This window comes from Euprymna scolopes, chromosome 46 (assembly GCF_053919585.1).
Source record: "Euprymna scolopes isolate OS-2025 chromosome 46, ASM5391958v1, whole genome shotgun sequence".
Classification (NCBI taxonomy): Eukaryota; Metazoa; Mollusca; class Cephalopoda; order Sepiida; family Sepiolidae; genus Euprymna; species Euprymna scolopes.
This window is the reverse complement of record NC_136527.1, coordinates 51,091,593-51,107,012: the sequence shown is the minus strand read 5'-3', so window position 1 is coordinate 51,107,012 and position 15,420 is coordinate 51,091,593. Positions and strand designations below refer to the sequence as shown.

The following is a 15,420-nucleotide window of genomic DNA, read 5'->3' as shown; positions in this document are numbered from 1 at the left end:
CGCGATAGATGCCATGTGTTAACAATCTCTCGTTAACTTATTTTTAATTTTTTAAATTTTTACTTCAAAATTCTAAAATCAATCATTCAGAGAAAAAGTAATCACTAGATAAATTTATTAATCAATTTTATTGAAAACTCCGCTATCGTTTATCAAGAATCTTTTTAATTTCATTTTTTGTTGGTTGTTTTTCGGAGGGAGATATAGTTTTAACCCCCCCCCACTCTCTCTCCCTCTCTCTAAATTATATTTTAAAAAATATTAAAATTTAATATTTTCTATTTAAAACTAAATCTCCCTCAGTAATTTCTTTAATTTTCTATTTTTTAGCGATTATCAAGACCCCTAAGATGTGATTTACCGGACATTATTTCTCGTTCGGGTTTGTATTACTGTACACATAGATTCGAAAAAGTTGTCAAAAAAACAAATATATAACAAATAAATGTTATCAAAGGCAAGATAAATTACTTTTCTACCAAACTGGATATAATTTTCGTGTTTTTATTTTATTTAACATGTTTATTCAGCTCAAAAAGCATACAGTGTTTACCGATGTATTGGAAAATTCAAAATGGCGGCCGACTCTCTCTATTTAACACGGTAAGTTCGGGAAAAGGTGTTTTTTAACTACTTTTTCGAATCTATGTGTACAGTAATACAAACCCAAATTTTAATATTTTTTAAAATATAATTTAGAGAGGGGGGGTTAAAACTATATCTCCCTCCGAAAAACAACCAACAAAAAATGAAATTAAAAAGATTCTTGATAAACGATAGCGGAGTTTTCAATAAAATTGATTAATAAATTTATCTAGTGATTACTTTTTCTCTGAATGATTGATTTTAGAATTTTGAAGTAAAAATTTAAAAAATTAAAAATAAGTTAACGAGAGATTGTAAGCACATGGCATCTATCGCGCCAAAAAAATATTTCGCTTTTAATTTATTAGTTAATTTTTGCAAAATTTGACAGGACGACAATAAATGTTGATAATGGATAAAATTATAATTTTAAATAACGCATGAGTGCATTTGGTATGAGAGAAAACGAAAACATAACAACAAAAAACTATCATAATTAAAAAACCAAAACAAAAAAGTAACGCTCCCAGTTTTTAATTTTTTGGTTTTGTTTTTTATTATTGTTTTTATGACTCCAAAAAACATCGTTAAAATAAGAAACAAAAAAATTGTAATTAACTTTGTATGAACATATTAAACGCTTTAAAATAAGTGAAACCACTAAGAACTTAGCCAGTTAGGTAGAAAACGGGCAATCGATTTTATTTAAAAAAAAAAAAAAAAAATCATTAAACAAATAAAAATATTTAAAAAAAAATATTATGGGGGGGGGGCTATAGTCTATTTTAAAAAGCAATATCTCCTTCAAGAACGATCATAAAATGTGTTTTCAATCGATATTTATTCAATAAGGGACCAGTTTTCCTACCTAGCGAAAGGGGACGAGTTTTCCCGAGACGAGTTTTCCCGAGACGAGTTTTCCCGAGACGAGTTTTCCCGAGACGAGTTTTCCTAAATTCATTTCTCTCATATTAAAAAAACATCAACACACACACACACACACACACACACACACACACACACACACACACACACACACACACACACACACACACACACACACACACACACACACACATATATATACATATATATATATATCGAATATGACAAAAATGGCACATTTATAAAGTATATTGTTCACTTAATAATCGATAAAAACGTCACATTGATTAATTACTTGATTTTTGGTGGATTTTTAAAGAAAGACTCCGTCAAAACAAACCTTTTGTCCCTCGCTGAACTAAATAGATTTAAATAATAATCTAATAATTTGTGTACGTTTTCATCGTTCCTTATTTCTATTCATTATTATGAGTATTTGTTTATTAAATGTACTTATCTCCTTTGTATGTTTACGTATTCATCAAAACATGTCCTTTGTTTTTAGTTTTAGGAAAATATGTTTGACTTAACCATTATATATGTTGCGTTTTCTTGTTCGGTGAAGTGTGTGAGGGAAAGAACTGCATAACTCAGGTACGTGTAAAATGAATGGCCGATCCCCAAAATGCATAAACAATCCTTTCATTTTTAAATTCACCAAAATTCAGAAAATGAACCAATTTTTATGAAATTTTCAGTATGTATTAACCATCATAGAATATACTTTTTAAGTTTTAGTGAAAATGTATTATTTTTTGTAAACAAAAACACTTTTACTAAAGTTAAAATTTTAAAACTAAAAAAAAAAAAACTTAACTCTAGAGGTTATTTAGGCAACAAAACCTATACTTCTTCATCGTTCAATGAAGGAGAAATCTTTCTACTGGAGCAATTTTAATTTTTATTCTGATTTAAAGTGCCTCTATTTGGGGAGCCTGATTATATATATATATATATATATATATATATATATATATATATATATATATATATATATATATATATATATATATATTGCTTATGAAAAAAAATTAAACACTTGCAAAATTCATTGTGCACTTAAAAACCAACGTTAAAACACATTGAAATTTACGAGACTAAAAAACAATTTATGCCTGTCGAGTCTACCATACGTTGTTCAAGTTATCATCAAAATGTCATTTGGCCACGATAAATGATTGAATATGGATAAAAGATCGAACCATTTGAAATGCAGGTACTTATATTATAGTTTTTTTTTGTATATCTTTATAGCAAATAATCCTAAATCTTATTTATACAAAAACAAAAAATAATAAACAAATTTATTGCTCGAAAAACCTTTTAAAACAAATATTTAATTATGTTATCGCTCTAGACAAAAATGTCATTCTAAATCTTATTTATACAAAAACAAAAAATAATAAACAAATTTATTGCTCGAAAAACTTTTTAAAACAAATATTTAATTATGTTATCGCTCTAGACAAAAATGTCGGATTTTGTACTTTTGAGGAAAATTAAAATTTTAAATTCTATTAAATATAGTAGAAATATTTCACATTTTCTGGGGGAAAAAGTTACTCATAAATAAATGATTTTAATGAATTTAATTTCGTTTAAAAAAACGACAACTTGCCTATACTAAAATGTAGGTGAGGGGGATGCTATTTAATTTTTTTGGCACAAACAAGGTGTATTTTTTTAAATTCAATATCTTGAGATTATACTTTACTAACTATCTTTGAAATAGTCTCAGAAAACTAATATTTATCTTTCAGGGGATTTAGATGAATGTGTCAGTTTCATTTCTCCTAAACTGCACAAGCACCAGATTAACTTTAAGCTTTAATCTTTCAAGCACAATTAAAAAATAACCAGGAATATTTTAAGTAAATAAATAAATAAATAAAAATACGAAAATGCGGCTTCAAGAACTATCAATTTCCGCCATTAAATTGCACGCGTATTAAAGAAATAATAAAGATGTGATCTGTTCTCTCTCATATAAATATGAAAATGTTAAAACAAAACTAATTTTATCTGTGATATTCAGTAAATGTATCGGCTCTATTTCGAAATGATTTTTTTTTATTTTTCCTCTTCAATTTTTTTAATTTATTTTTCCTCTTCAATATTGTTTTCTGCGAACTTGCTCTTCCGGTCGTCATCTTGAATGTTAAGTTGAGCTTGTAAAGTCAATTACATTTGAAAAATCGTTTCCTTTATAAAAGCAGATAAAGTTAATCGAAAGCAGATTATAAAACAAAAACGTAAGTATTACTACATGAATTTAGTATCGATTTTTGCGCAATTACAGAATACGTTAAAAATGTAAGGGAGATAACTACATTTACTAAACGAATAATCCTAATGAAAATGTTGATTTATTCTTGAAAAATTATCAGTGTTGATTGTTTTTTGTTATCAATATTGACTTTAACATTAAAAAAAACATTAAAAAAAAAAAAAAACAACGGTCAGTGTCTAGAATTACCGTTTTGGTAAATTGTGACTTATTTTCCATCTTTATAATCGTTAGTCACATCCAAACAATTGGGGAGAACGGCGGAGCACATAATCCCATGACGTCAAACTTATATATGGGGCAGCAGAAGCGACTTAATGATTTTTAAACTGCAGTTAATAATTAATCTTTGTTATAATTTTGTTTGGTTTTAAGATTTACACAGTTAAATGATTAATAATATTAGAAACATTTGTATATTAAATATGAAATACAGTTTTACGAAATATGTACGATTGTTAATGTGGTTAATTTTTATATTCTTTATTTGGTAAAATGAGATAAACTAGATTAATCCAAAAGATGTTTATTCTTTGTGCAATAATATTTTTCAATCGGTTTTAATCTGGCCATAAAATAGTTGGGAAGAGTCATGTTTATATTATAAATTTATATTAAAAAAAATTAAACACCGTTAATTAAAAGTCTATGTTGTAACGGAACATTTTAAAATAATGGAATTTTTATGTTTTTAATCTTTTAAAAATGAATTAATTTTTAGGAAGTTTCTTTTTCTTGGCAATTCAACTGATAATAGTATATATTGATTAGAAAAAAAACGCGATTTAAAAAGAAATATAGTAATATAAAATTTATATCAATTTTTTATTGCAACTTCAAGTTTTTGTTCAGTACGAATTTATCGTTTTCCAAAGAAAAAATAATTTTATAAATTTTAAATACTTTAAACTAATGTTCTTTATAGTTTACAAAAAGAAAAATAATTTTATAAATTTTAAATACTTTAAACTAATGTTCTTTATAGTTTACAAAAAGAAAAAATAATTTTATAAATTTTAAATACTTTAAACTAATGTTCTTTATAGTTTACAAAAAGAAAAAATAATTTTATAAATTTTAAATACTTTAAACTAATGTTCTTTATAGTTTACAAAAAGAAAAAAATATAAATCTTAAACGTTTTTCATTGTTTAATGTTTTTTATTTTCATCTTTTTTCAATTTTCTCAGTGGATTATTAATCTATTATTTTATTTTCAATACTTAAACATAAAAACAATGATCAATGCCTAGAATCTGACGTAAAGCAAAAAAAAAAAAAACTCCATCAAAATCTTTACAATGAAACTTTTATAGTCTTTTGGGAAACGAATATAGACTTCAAAAGTGGCGCAGAGAATTATATTTCATGATATGATGAAATTACTTTTTCCAAAAGTGGGGATCATTTTTTTTATTAAATTTAATGTAAAATGAGCGGTACCGGTGCACTTATTGATCCATGCTGAAATATTTTTAGAAAGTCATTCCTAACATGGGAAGAGGAGGGTGTTTTGTTCCTATTCTGTACTTTAACCTTACAATTTAATAAAAACAGATATCATAAAACTTTAATTAAACTTGAAAAAACTAATTTATAATGAAAAGTGATACCCCACTTTTCAGAAAGTACATTTTTCATATCATGAAAACAATTTCTTTGCACCACTGTTAAAGCATATATTCGTTTTCAGCACCCCTGAAAACTTATAACAGTGGTAATCGTACAAGTTTTTTTTTTTAGGGAGGGGGGGGGAGATTCTAGACATTAACCAGAACAACTTTATAGTTTACCTTGAAAAAAAATTATGAATATTAAATTATTTCCACTGGTTTAAAGTAAAAACAAAATGTTCGACGCATGCATGGAAGTGGTATGCTCATGTGTACTTGTCACTAATCTAACAGATTTTCCAAAAACAGATTTCAATATTTACAATTAAGTTGTATTCTGTTTCTAATACAAAGTTCTCGTAAATCGATCCCCCATTTTGGAAACATCGACTTTTTCAACCAATTTTGTGAATTTAGCCTTTTTTTTTTAGCCTATTTGATATTTAGTAGTTTAGCCATTTTTTTAGCCTATTTGATATTTAGTATTTTTCTCTTTTCTTTAATTAAATGTTTGCATTCTTGACTAGTGCTTTCAATCTGAGGGTTCGATGTATCAGAAACTGTGTACATATGTAAGTATACCAAAGAGTTTTCCTTTTGGAAATGTAGTTATCAAATTTTCTGTTCGTTTGTTTTAAGAATGCTGATAATTAAAGAAACTTTGTTGTATTTTTAAGTTCCCTCAAAAATACTTTCAACAAACCTTACAAATATCTTTGACTAAATTAAAAAATAATCATGATTTTTAAACAAATTACATATTACGGTTCTGAATTTTTTAGATGAGGAATGATTCTTTGTCTTATTATGATTATTAAGACTACTGTTCTCATCTTGAGTGTTATTTATTGTGCAAACATTGTAAAAGTAACACTTAAGATGAGAACAATAGTCCAAATAATCCAAATGATTCGAACAAATCACATGTTTTTTTTCTTTACATGTATTTTTACATGTTGAAAACTTGTTTTTGTTTTTCCTTGCAATCATTGAGATTCCATAATTTCTGGATAGTGATATGACCCTTTAATTTTAATTCTGTTTCGAAAAGTGAAGATGACATAAAATTAATTTATTTTGTATTTTGGGGACATAAACTTTGACAGATTAAAAGGAAGTTATTATAAATGAGGCTTTCATAAGTAGATGTTCTGAATTTGTGTATGGAAAATCGTAACTTACTTGGCTAGCATGCGTGTGTGCTTCAAAGGCTTGGTCATGTAACAGAAAAGAAATGAAAGAAACAAAGCCTAAAATGGTTGAGGGTCACTTGTGCAATGCAGACGGTTTTTATTTTTGAATAAAAACGTGCTAAAAAGGGCATCGTTTCTCAGATTAGCATGAGGAGAAGCTGATCATTTTCTGACATGTGCAAAATCATTAAACTGGTTTCTGCTTCCCTCCAAGTTTCCCTTCAAATCATAAGAAACTAACAAAAATTCTTTCTCTTCCCTTCCTCTTTCCACAGCCAACTTTATGTCTGCTTAAAAAATGAAGAACAAGAGAAAGAAGAGAAAATTAAGAATATGCAATCAAAAATGCAAATTGGACAATTCTCTTGGATCAATCATTATGAAATTGAGTTACTCACTGAATGTCATGGAAGCAACATGATTGATTATTATTGTTTAGGTTATTGTTGGACTCTAAGGGTTTTTGAAACGTGTTGAGGTTATGGTTGGAGTCTAAGGGTATATGAGACGTGTTGAGGTTATGGATGGAGTCTAAGGGTATATGAAACGTGTTAATGTTATGGTTGGAGTCTAAGGGTTTATGAAACGTGTTAAGGTTTTGGTTGGAGTCTAATGGTATATGAAACGTGTTGAGGGTATGGCTGGAGTCTAAGGATATATGAGACGTGTTGAGGTTATGGATGGAGTCTAAGGGTATATGAAACGTTAAGGTTATGGTTGGAGTCTAATGGTATATGAAACGTGTTAAGGTTATGGTTGGAGTCTAATGGTATATGAAACGTGTTAAGGTTATGGATGGAGTCTAATGGTAGGTGAAACGTTAAGGTTATGGTTGGGGTCTAATGGTATATGAAACGTGTTATGGTTGTGGTTGGAGTCTAATGGTATATGAAACGTGTTATGGTTGTGGTTAGAGTCTAAGGGTATATGAAACGTGTTAGCGGAGGCAAATATTGTTTACTTTCATATTTTACCTCTCTTAGCCATCACCAAAATTATGTGATTAAAAACAAGAAAATACATTAAGACGATTCTAATTAAAATACATGACTACTTTTACAAAACTTTAAAATTGACGTCCACTGTGGGTATTGGTGATTAGTCCTAGAGTGATATGATCACTGTTAAAATGGACCAATATTCTATAAGATATGCTATTGATATTCTTAACCAACACAATAGCATTCAAATTAGCTCCTATAGAATAAGGGAATACAGAAGAGATTTATTCGGTTTAATATTCAATCAAAATGACCGAGTAGTGTGCTAGGGGGAAATAGAAATGTTTTATTTTAAATTTTGAACAAAAATAAAAGAGAATTGCAATGCTTTCTCACCAGAGTTTCTGCTGAATGCAAGGAATGCCGAAAAGATTGCAGGCTGTCAAATTGCAGAAGGGCTATACTACTAAATATTCATTGTGTTTGTGTTGTATTTGTATTACACTAATGGTCTTAATTTATAATAAAATACAATTTTTCATAGTGCGGAGTTTTTAAATTGATGTGAACACTAGGATACTTTCAATTAAGCTTCACTTTGCAGCTTTTGATAAAAACGATGAGTGCGAACCTTTTTGTGTTTTCACTATATATATATATATATATATATATATATATATGTATATATATGTGTGTGTGTGTGCGTGAGATTTAAAATAGATTATTTTGTAAGGCTTTTAAGCCAGTCATCAACACGAAAGCATGTTACTCGCATGTACTAAATAAATGGTTCTATTCAAAATTCAGTACAGATTTCTGCATTCAAGAGAAAGGTTATCCAGATCGACAAAGTACACCTGAATAAGATCGGAGATAACGTAATAAAAACACATTAATTGCATACAACTCTACTCATTTTTTAATTTCATTAATAATATATGTTTTTGATATTTTTAATCAAAATAAATATGAGAAATTAAGGTTAACCACATGAAATATAATTTTTTAAATTTATTTTATATTTTCAGAATTTACAGTAATGAAAAGAAATGAATGGATAAGGAGGACCTTTCTTTATTGGTGATTTAAAAAAGGTTTAAAATAATTTTACATTTTTTATATAAATTTTCAGTTACAATTTACTAGCTTGCCTATGATCATACACTACATTGTATATACATTTTGTGGAATCAGATGCAATCGAACATGGCTGATAAAGAATTTTCTTATGAAGTATGTTGTTCTTCTTTTGGAGAGAAGTCAAGTTTGTGGCGTCATATGCTAACACTTACGGCAGACAAACCACATTCTTCTGAAGTATGTGGTTCTTCCTTTCTAAGTTAGTCATATTTGTTGAGGCATATGATAACACGTACTGGAGGAAATTAAAAGATGTTTCAATTATAGCAGTCATCATAGGAGCATCTGGGTTATGAAAAGGAACTTTAAAAAGTACATAGCAAGCATACCCGGTGAACCAAGTGCAAGTGAAATACAAACGATTGCACTGAAAGAGACGGCTAGAATCCTAAAAAGATCTCTTGATTGGACTCACTAAAATAGGGGTAAATGTCAGACATCTGGTTGGATGTCCCATCCCCTGGAAGAAATAGGTTAAGAAAAATGAAAAAAGAGACAAACCACATTCTTGTGAAGTATGTGGTTCTTCTTTTACATGTAAGTCAACTTTGTCGCGTCATATGTTAACACATACGGGAGACAAACCACATTCTTGTGAAGTATGTGGTTCTTCTTTTGCACAGAACTCAACTTTGTCGAATCATATGCTAACACATACAGGAGACAAACCACATTCTTGTGAAGTATGTGGTTCTTCTTTTGCACAGAAGTCACATTTGTTGAGTCATATGAAAACACATACAGGAGACAAACCACATTCTTGTGAAGTATGTGGTTCTTCTTTTGCACGGAAGTCAACTTTGTTGCGTCATAGGCTAACACATATGGGAGATAAACCACATTCTTGTGAAGTATGTGGTTCTTCATTTGCTCTGAAGTCAACTTTGGTTCGTCATATGATAACACATACGGGGGACAAACCACATTCTTGTGAAGTATGTGGTTCTTCTTTTGCATGGAAGTCATATTTGTTGATGCATATGACAATACATACAGGAGACAAACCACATTATTGTAAAGTATGTGGTTCTTCGTTTGAACGGAAGTCAAATTTGTCGAGGCATATGACCACACATACAGGAGACAAACCACATTCGAATGTAGTATGTAATTCTTCTTTTGAAGTGGAGTCAAATTTATAGTGAGGATACTAAAAAGAGCTCTCGGTCGGTTTCAGTAAAAAGCATGGAAATATTTGGAGCTAGTTTCCCTGCCTCGTATCCAGCATTTGAAAGAAAGGAAATAAAAAAGAGAAAAACCAACATTTTTCTGGACTATGTTGTTCTACTTTTTCATGGAAATCAAATTTGTTTCATAATATGAAATCAAATGAGAAAATGACAAAATATCAAGGACTTTTGTATGACATAAAAATGAAACTGGAATCTTACAAATGCATCAATCATACAAGTTATTATAGAAACTGGGCTAATGAAAAAGAATTACAAAAACTATCTGGAAAATATACCTGCGGACCCAAGAGCAAGAGAAATACCAACAGGTCAAGGGACAATTAGAATCTTAAAAAGATCTCACTGTTGGAGTAACTAAACCAATGGAAGAATGTTTTGCATCCGGTAGAATGTTCCATCCCCAGCAAAAAAAAGTGATAAAATTATGGCAAAAGAGAGAGAAAGAGACAAGCCACATTCTTCCTTTGCACAGAAGTCACATCTGTTGAGGCATATGACAACAACTTGACTGCCTACTAGACACTATTCTCGAGTGTCTAAGGTCTCTCTGTACAGGGGTTTGCCAAAACAACCTGGTCTGAGGTTACTTTCCTAGAAATAAATGCCGACCAAATATTCAACATTCTATTCCAGCTTCATGAAAGAACCAGCAGAACAACCTCTATCACGCAAGTGGCCAATCATTTTAATGAAGACTGTTTTACAAATATGACAGAATTAGAAAACAAGTCTGCTACAAAAATCCCCAAAACATTTATTAAAAATACTCCAGAAGTTCCATTACAGAATATTGGAAAAAATTGGCCAAGCAACATTTTGACAAGTATTTTCTGGATTCATTCATCTAGGACTTTATAAGTTTGAAATACACAGAAATAGTGAGGGTGAACCGTTTGACATCGAGTTGTCAGGTTCTTCTAGAGGATGGCTACTATGAAATAAAATAAAATGTATAAATATATCCACATGACGATCTATAACATGTTGAATATTGAATGCTGCAGCAAGTCATGAGAGCAGCAGTTGGACATCCACTATGACTCTCCACAATTCCTAAAACTACATGCCTTGAAAGGAGCTGTTAAACCTGACATAATTATATGAGAAAATAAGTAGAAAGTCACAATCTCAGAAGATAACGTCTTCAATAATACTGGGTTAAAAAGAGTGAGAGTAAAAAATAACAAAATACCAGGTTTTATGTACGACGTAAAAAAATTGGAATCTTTGGAAATTTTCTATTTCAGTAATTTTAGGAAAAACTGAAATTAAACAAAAGAATTTTAAAAACTACCTGGCAAATATACTTGGTGAACCAAGTAAAGAGAGATTAAAAATTTGCTCAAAAAGAGATGTTAGAATCTTAATATGATTGTTCGGTTGAAATGTATAAAGGCTGAATGCCTAGCATCCGCTAGGATGCACTATCACCAGCTGAAACAAATCCATTAAATTAAAAAAGACAAACCACATTCCTTTGACGTATGTGGTTCTTTGCATAGAAGGAACATTTGTTGTGCCAGATGCAAAAACATACGGAAGACAAAAGAACATTCAATATCTATGCATTTCATATAGAGATAAATTTGAGCCCTATGTAGGGAGCCCATTGATTTCTGAGAACATCAACTGATCAAAATTGAAACAAAAGAGAAAAGTGTATGAAATATACTAACTGGTTTAATGAAAAATCTTAAGAAATGTTTATACACAATTCTTAAGACAAAAATCTTAAGAAATGTTTACTCACAATTCTTAAGACAAAAATCTTAAGAAATATTTACACACAGTCCTTCAGACAAAAATCTTAAGAAATATTTACACACAATTAGAAAATCAAACTTTTACAATGAAGCAATAACAGGAACAAAAACTCTATAAATATCTATATATTCTAAAAAATCACGTGTAAGTTACAGGAGAATCTCTTCAAACTAACTAAAATGTATAAGTAAACAAACAATTTACCAGGTAAATTTCTCAAAACTTCCAACTCAAAAACTAGTCTTGTTTCAAAACATCCAGCTCAAAAACTGAACACTCTTTCAAGTTCAGTTTCACACAGTTGCGTATATAGCATGCCTTCTTACACGTCCATCCACAGCGAGAACTAAAATGATAAAATTTGTAAAAAGTAAAAAACAAAACGTATTCTTGTTATGTGTGTTGGTATTCTTGTGTTAAAAAAGTGTTATTCTCTCATGCAAAAACCTGGGAAACGAATTCGATACTTTGCTTATGTTCATAATTTCCTTTTAAAAACAAAGATTTTATTCTCGTGTAAATCTTTAAAATCACCCAAAAGAACAAACGTAACATCTTAACAGTTTTTTATGTCTATTTTTAAATTCAATAAAACGTCTATTTTATATCATGTATTCATGTTTTAATATCTACTTCATGTTTTAGCTTTTTATCATTTTTATCAGCATACGTTTATGGTGCAAGATCTTTTTAATGCCATTGACGTTCAATAAGTAATGAGTCTGACCCACTTCCGCTTGTCTGAGCTAGTAAAAATGTTGCATATGCACTTAGGTCTGAATGCTCTCCATCTGTCATTGATGAGACAACTGTCGGCCATTTTGAGGCAACATTTTTGAAGATCCATGCTTGACTATTTGCTAAAGGGGATGATTAGTGCAGGGTCTGTGGAAACTACCTGATGGATTCATAGGTTGCTGACAACTTTCCAAAAGCAAAACCGCATTGATTACCACAGTGTACCAAAGAAGTATTCACTGTAGGTGTCTTAAACCGGTATCCACAATTTACATACGATAAAGCAAGAGTGTTGAACAACATCCAATTACCATTTACTTTTGCAGCATCTTGATATCAATAAAAATTCAACAATTATAAACTGATTAGCCATATACAGCCTCGACGTAGATAGTAAGTTGTGTAGCAGTTATATTTTGTGTGGCTGTTTTATATTGTTTAAATTGTGTTTCTTTTTTCCATGGACCATTGCTGAATTAGTTGAGGAAGAAAACATTACGAAGTGCTTATTTATTTTAAAGAAAATAAATGAAACATTAATGAATATTGCAGTTATCAGTTAGCAAGTGATAATTAAATTAATTGATTTTTTAAATAAAAATTGCGGAAAGCGAAATTTTATAACAAAACATGTTTATATCAACAATTTTATAAGGATATAATAGTTATTTTCAATCAGTAAGATTTCTTTATTTAAAGTCGTGTTTGATACAAAAAGCAAAGTAATAACAAAGCTTTGTAGATGTGTGAGTTAATACGTTCATAGTGTGAATAATATTCACATGTATGTAATATATGTATGTGAGTGCATGGCATTGTGTATGTGTGTTGATTTATCTTGTTTTTTAGTTTGTCTATAGCTGTGATATACACATTTTGTGGTATTTCAGCCCAACCAGCTTGAGAAATCTGAAAAAATCCGATTTTGTTTCCCAGAGCATTAGTTATATAGAATTAGTTTGCGTTTTTGTTTTATAGTCGATTTAAATATTGCCTCTCTTTCGCCGTTATATGAGTTAAACAAAATGGCTGCATGAATGCGCATAGGCATTTTGTAAACACTGTTTTTTTTTTAATAAAAAATATTTTTATTATTTTTTAAACGACTTTAATAGTTTATTTTGGAAGTATATTCCATAAAGAAAATAAACAACCCACGTTAAAAAGACAAATTACGCGGTTTTTATATTTTATTCGCAGATTTCTGTTATGGGCGTCAAAAATTCACCCCAAATTCTGACACACCTAGTACTGCGATTCTATGGGCTTCAAACGCTTGTTGTAGCTGCAACGGTGGTGCATGATAGAATGCACCCACATATAGTAAGCTTGCAGATGGGGCAACTTGTGAGCTTCAGGTTGATTGCACATGTCCAATCTTGGAAGTAAGAGAATTTCCAACACAAGAGCAGACGTGTGGTGTTGACGTGCCCATTATGTAGTGAATCCGACGAAGGAGAAAAAAGAAACAAAAATAGAATAGATGCCGCTTATACGTAAGAACATTAGAAGTAAAATGCTGCAATATTGTGAATTGTGAAAGTGACCAAATTTTATAACTCAGAGCATGTATGTGGGATGTTCTTAGTTTGGTAATCTGAAGTGGAACATTGGGAGAAATCACACACCTTCGGGATATTTAAGGATTTAGTAAAGCGATTTGTACCATTGACCGCGAACGGGGTTAAGCTCACCTCAATTAAGGGGTTAGCTAAGAGAGGTGTTACGTTTTTCCATGATTTGATTTGGAAGGCTGAGGGATTCAGAGCTTGAAAGTCCGTGTGAATCCGTAAATAGAATTATGAAGTCGGAAAATTGAATGGTGATCACGGAAACTTTAGTCTGTGAATTCTGAAGTTTACGTTTCCCCTAAAGTGGCTGTCTGCTGATTTCTTTTGTTCGTTAGTTAAGCCGCTAGCATTTAGATGTTTTTGGCCTTGGTCACCTAGGTTTGGTTTAACCAGTTAATTATTAGAAAATGTGGCATATTTATTTATTATTAATGGCATTATTATTTAACTTTAAGGGATATAAATAACAAGACGAAGGAGTACGTAAATGGTCAAACTGTTGTGGTACTTACGGTTTGTAAAATGGCATCGCTGCGTGAAATATTTATTTGACCACGTGTCGTGTGAAGTTTTCTTTTTCTTCTGTTTGCCGGTTATTTTTGAGTTATAGTTTTATTGTGCCGTTCGTATATATTTTTATGACTTATCTAATCTGATTGCTGCCACTATGATGTGGTACTTGTTAGTTGTTAGTATGAAGAATAGAGCTGAACTGCGGATCAAGTTTTAGTAGCTTTATTAAGAATGATGTTTTCATTTGGTCCTAAGCGAGAATAGGTGAATATATCTGCGGTATTATAACATTCTGCAAAAAAAGGATGCAATACCCGTAAGGAAAGACCATACAACGTTATCTAAAGCAAAGTGACAACGGTTATTTTACTAAATTAATTCTATTCACATCGCTGGAATGTTGAATCTCTGTTTTGTAATTTCTTTAATTGAATGTGCTCTGATGAAATGGCACTTGTAAATATTCAGTGTAATAGTTTTTCCCTCAAACTTTGAACCATCTCCCCATGTGTTTTTATTCTCTGAGTGTACTGACATGCAACAGTTTTGATGTAATGTAAACAGGCATCTCACTGATAAGCTCTCCACAATATCGTGTTAGACAGGATCCCAATTAGTAGCCCCTTATGCCCAAGTAAAAACGATGTCAAGCTATGAATGAAGACAATTGTGTCAAGATATTCATTAAGAAAATGATGACAAGCTATTAATGAAGAAAATGATGTCAAGCTATTGATGAAGAAAATGATGTCAAGATATTAATGAATAAAATGATGTCAAGATATTAATGAAGAAAATGATGTCAAGATATTAATGAAGAAAATGATGTCAAGATATTAATGAAGAAAATGATGTCAAGATATTAATGAAGAAAATGATGTCAAGCTATTGATGAAGAAAATGATGTCAAGATATTAATGAAGAAAATGATGTCAAGATATTAATGAAGAAAATGATGTCAAGCTATTCATGAAGAAATTGATGGCACGATATTCAT

General features: G+C 30.2%; 1 long non-coding RNA gene across 1 annotated transcript; it reads left to right on the top strand.

Moving 5' to 3' along the window:
• Positions 1-3,620: 3,620 nt before the first annotated feature.
• Positions 3,621-12,213, top strand: LOC145270786 (uncharacterized). Its single transcript, XR_013865560.1, has 2 exons — positions 3,621-3,722; positions 8,533-12,213. It is a non-coding gene; the product is annotated as an uncharacterized LOC145270786 (long non-coding RNA).
• Positions 12,214-15,420: the final 3,207 nt, after the last annotated feature.